This window comes from Dermacentor silvarum, chromosome 3 (assembly GCF_013339745.2).
Source record: "Dermacentor silvarum isolate Dsil-2018 chromosome 3, BIME_Dsil_1.4, whole genome shotgun sequence".
NCBI lineage: Eukaryota > Metazoa > Arthropoda > Arachnida > Ixodida > Ixodidae > Dermacentor > Dermacentor silvarum.
Window position 1 is genome coordinate 180,573,528 of NC_051156.1, and position 5,219 is coordinate 180,578,746.

A 5,219-nucleotide genomic window follows, 5' to 3' on the forward strand; every position below is an offset into this window, starting at 1 on the left:
TTCGTGTCATACAATTATACGTTTGATCTCCGTATATTTAATGCTATTATATTGATGCTCGAAAGGCCACGGCGGCCGCATTTCGATGGGGGCGAAATGCGAAAACACCCGTGTACTTAGATTTAGGTGCACGTTAAAGTGCGTACTTTAGGCTAGTGGGTACGCATTGTGCGCATGCGTACTACTCACTAGCGTTCCTGCTGATGTGTACGCGCGAGTATTAGTGCAATGGACAGTAAACGTTAAGCTAGCTTTACGTAAAATTTCACTGGGCAACGTCTCGTACCATGCTCCATTAAGAAGAGGCGCCTGCAACGCCACTGGCGGCGCTCTTAATCAGGTGAACGTAAGGTCCCTAGATAAAACAAGTTTTATCTAGGGACCTTGCGCGAACGAGGTCTGGATTGTAAGGCACCTGCTGTCAGGGTGTAGTTCCTTCCTAGCAGCAAAAGACTTGGCTGGCCGGCGTTGGCATCCTGCGAGCGAAAAGTGCCGTGTACATTCTATACGGCATTAAAAGTTCTTCTATCACTAAAGTTGCTCATACCTTGACTTAAATTGTTTACAAAGTTGTTCCTCGGAATTTTGTGAATGACAGCCCGCAAACAAATGTCATGAAAGAAAACACCGACAGCGCATGCCTTTCATGTTAAATCTTCTGAGACTGAAATATTACAAGTGCAAAACAATACCAAAGATCGGCTCATTCAGGAGGCCGCGTTTCTACCAGACAGCTTGTCTTCGTGCATAGCGTTCGCCGCCAGCGTTTCCCGGTAAACATTACGGTTACATGTGCCGCAGTTGCCGGGAAGTGTGAGAAGCAGTCTGGGATATTTGAATGCTATCGCGTTCCACTCTTAAAGGCGAAGCTTAAGAGTTCTCCAACTTTTATTGCGATATCAATTATATGGACACTCAAAAGCAGATTTCTGCCGTCGCCGTCGCCGTGAGGTTCCGTATGACGTCAATGGATATGAAATCCGTCGCTGCGCGCCGCCGAACGCTGTATCTGCGAGTGAAAGGGCGCGAGGAACGCGCGCTTTCACGGGGAGTGAACGCACGGCGGAGAACAAACGCGCGTTCTGCGCCGCGCTCGCTTAAGGGCTGCAGAAGTAGGCGTCTGTTTCCTCCTTTACAATCACCATATATGTAGTGCAAATTAACGCTCTTTCTTCCGACGCGCGAGAGGCCATGTGGGAGGGGGGAGGAGGGGGAGGGAAGGGAGGCGACGTGTAGCTGCGGCACCAAGTGCCTATTTATATCAGAGGCTCCGGCAACAGTCACCAACGCCGCACGCATTTTGTGCGAACGCGAGCAAAACGCCGACGGCGTCGACAACAGTTCTGCGTGTTGCCGGTGCTGCTGCATGTCCAAGTTTATACAGCTGATAAAGCTACCATCATTACTCCGTATAGCTCTCTACAAATGTGCTATCGCAATTGATGCTTCACCTTTCAGGTGAAACTGCGACAATTTTTTATATGTGACTTAAGGCTTAAATTACATCTGCACGCGGACGCATAAAGCATATGTACGCAGGGTGTCGGCAGCCGTTACGGTCACTGGACAGTCATATAAGGTGTTGATCCAATTATTTTTTTTTTCAATTGGACTTCAGGTGTGGCACCTTTAGGTTGAACATTGCATTTGTGAACAACATAAGATCCACATGTTGTTGATGTGGGCGCGTTCGTGCAGGTGCTCTCTGCAGCAAGAATGGTGAACATCGTTCTAATCACGACAATAGTGGAAAGGTAGGGATACGGCATTAAAAGTTCTTCTATCACTAAAGTTGCTCATACCTTGTATTACATTGTTTACAAAGTTGTTCCTCGGAATTTTGTGAATCACAGCCCACAAACAAATGTCATGAAAGAAAACACCGACAACGCATGCCTTTTATGTTAAATCATCTGAGACTGAAATATTAAAAGTGTGAAACGATAACAAAAGATCGTTAGGGAATACGGAATAAACCGCATTCCGTATTTATAGTTCAGCTAGCAAGCTCATGTTATAATACGCTATCGCAGTGCAGTGTTCTAGTTTGCACATGTGCAAGATGAAAATTGAAAGTTGATTTTTGTAATTAGCTATCTTATGGCGGGCATATAAACTCTCCAAGCAACCGCCAAGCCCATAAATACGGCACAACAAATACTATCTTTTTTCAGATTTCTTTTTTAAGTGATTTCTGATGGTCAGAAAGGCATCTTACAGAGCAGGACAATGCCGTATCAAGTAAGTAAAAATACAACTTTCACCTTCAATAAGCGTTAGGAAAGTAGCCAGTCACGGATCGATAAGCCTCGCATTGCCATTGCGGCGTTAAATCTTCGTTATACACGGCTCAAAACTGAGTAGTGTTAGCAGAATGAAGGCGTTTTGGATTGCCTCTAAAACTTCGGTTGTGACAAACGCAAGCGCCGTTGAAGGCAGTGCAAGACAAACTTTCATAAAGCATCTCGCACAAGTGCATCTAGCGAATCCTACAATTAGGCTTCCAACGAATGCACGTCGGCGCCATCACCTATATATACGTTTGGCAAACAAATTAGGTGGGGAATTTTGTGAGGATTGCTGTGAGGCTTTACGTTTCGAATCAAAGCTGAGGAACAAAATAGAACGAGAAGTTCAAACAAATTTTAAACTTGAGTGAAACTTTTTATTCACAATAACTTACAAGAACGCTTCCCTATATAGAACAATCGGAGAAAAAAAGCACAGAAATGATAAGATAGGCTCCAGATGAACTCCTGATGTCGCTTTAACGCAGCACTTGAACTTTGCTATGTACTTAACGAAGTGTAGTTCCGTCAAAAAATCGCGTAGTCTTTCTTGCGCCCATGAAATTTCGTCGATGCCGGCACATCTTACCACTGCTTGAACGAAGCCCGAAAGCAGCCGGATACGTAATGTCCTTTACGTAATGCACACACAAACAAAGCACGAGGGCTTTTTCCAGTGATGTGTCTGGTTGCAGCTTCACGATATCTCTGGGCTTTTTGCCGAATACCAGCTGCTTCACCTCGCCCCATACAATGCACGGGCCAATGATGTCCGCAGGTGAAACCTGGCAAAGATAAAATTAACAAAATAAAGCGTTACCTGCATGATCGAGTGATCCGTTGACAAATTTCACTACCTGGGGAACTAGTAATTCATAAAAATTATTTCATCGACAAGCCTCGCATTGCGATTGCGGCGTTAAATCGTTACACACGGTTTAAAACTGAGTGAGTAGTGTTAGCAGAATGAAGGTATTTTGGATTGCCTCTGAAACTTCGGTTGTGACAAAACATTTTACTGACCGCTAAAATTAGGGCGCTTTTTGCGAGCCTTGGCCGTAGGTATGTGTCGACGCCCGTGTACGATGGCTCCGCTAAGGATACCAGTGTCGCCGCTGCTTCTAGGATTTCCTGAGGCGTTTTAGATTATCCTCGACAGTGTTTGAAAATCCTGACTCACTTTCGAAGGCAAGCTGAAAGAGAAAACATGGAATTAAACTTCACGAACACACATTACGGCGCATAAAAACAAAACTTCGTGGATCTTTGTTGGTTTAATTATAGCGGCCCTTGTGGGCCAGCAAGAACAGTACAAACGAGTTTTGAAGTAATAATTCAAGTATAAGCACATCGGCAACAAGGCGATCTGTTTTGAGAAGAAACACAAGGAAATTTTAAAAAATCAATGCTCAGACTATACTGTGCACCAATAAAACCTTCTCAAAAATTGCAATCCGAAGAAATAAAGAGGGACATAAGAAGGTGCAGGACTGTCTTACCAGTCCTTCGTTAAGCAGCAGTACCACGAAGCCGCGATGTGCACCCCAAACATGCACATTTTTATTGTGGCCTTAACGCGGCGGTTCTATAGAATGCGACAATTGTCAACGCTTTGTAATGTATGCGTCGACTTTGTGAATTTACGGTATACAATTTTTTTTTTTTTTCCTTTTCGAGGCGCGCTGTTGAGGACGGAGGGAGCAGGCGCTTTTTGTGCAAGTTTTTCCATGGATAAGAGCGAGGCCGGGCAGTCTTCTCTGAGCGTTGCGCGGGAGCGGGAGGCTTTGAGCCGTCGTCGCAAGCGGCGTCTGACCACCCTGCGGATGTTGCCCGGCGAGGTGCTTCACTGGAGAAGGTCCGGAATGTCAAGCGCGATCGAGAAGCTAGCGTCGGAGACTGAGGAAGAGCGAGCCGTTCGGCTCGCAAAACGCTTGAACTTCTCAGCTTATAATTTATACCTGGCTTAATGATGAGTGTATACCAAAGTATAATAATTACACTAAATCAAATGTTAACCAAGTGAAACTAAGACTTAACCAAGCTAAAGCAACGCTAAGAAAGTTCTCAATTTTTTTTTCAACAATATTTATTCGGGTGGCCGTGCTTTCTATCTATCAAAAATAACCGCGAATGTAAGAGTAGACGATTGGAAGAGAGCATGAAGAAAAATGCACTTAAGTGGAGAGCGTGCATATTAACACATACTTCGTGAATGTAGTGTACAGCGCTGTGAAAGTGATTTTCTCAAATGAGCTGAGCGGGTTTTATTTTCTTTTGTGCACTGTTATTTCATGTATTGACACTTGGCAGAATACAATATGGTGAAAGCACAATTTTTGTTAAGGTAAGGGAGGTTTGTCGGAAACGCGATGTTTTGTGTTGGGTTGATAGCGGTCTCCGAAAACGTGAGGATGTATCTTGTATATACCAAGCGACTGAGACACGACTAGTGTGACTACCTACCCGGCTCGTTTATAGAAAAGGCACATCACTTGTACTCCACTTTGTCCAGTGCAGGGGAGATGGCCGAGCCTCCACTCATGAGCTTTCCATCCTGCACAGGCCGAATACTTCGCTCTCATTGGGTTTTGACAGCGCTGAGCGTATAGCAGGTCACAGGGGGTGCGATGAAATCCCGGACCTTTACTTAATCTCTCGCAGGCACTGAGGATAGGGGCGGCTGGAGTGCTTGCGCTGGCCTTCTGCTGCCGCTTGCGGCGGCCGCCAGCGACGACCTGGACGGCTCACGGCGCCCTGCTCCTCGAGCCTGCTTGGCTTGCTGAAATGCAGGCCGACTGCCTGAGGGCGGGGATGGAGAGGATGGTCGGCCGCCGAGCGACTTTCCGGTCGTAGCTGCTGGTATAGAGGCGCCACAGCGGCGGCGGACGAGCCGCGGAAGTCGGTTAGTCTTAAAATTAATCCGCACCATTC

The 5,219-nt window shown here is 46.0% G+C and overlaps 1 long non-coding RNA gene across 1 annotated transcript; it reads right to left on the reverse strand.

The window, feature by feature from the left end:
* Nucleotides 1–2,651: 2,651 nt before the first annotated feature.
* Nucleotides 2,652–3,418, reverse strand: LOC125944093 (uncharacterized). The gene is made up of 2 exons (XR_007466119.1): nt 3,312–3,418; nt 2,652–3,073 (listed from the first exon to the last, which is right to left on the reverse strand). It is a non-coding gene; the product is annotated as an uncharacterized LOC125944093 (long non-coding RNA).
* Between the last annotated feature and the right edge of the window lie 1,801 nt (nt 3,419–5,219).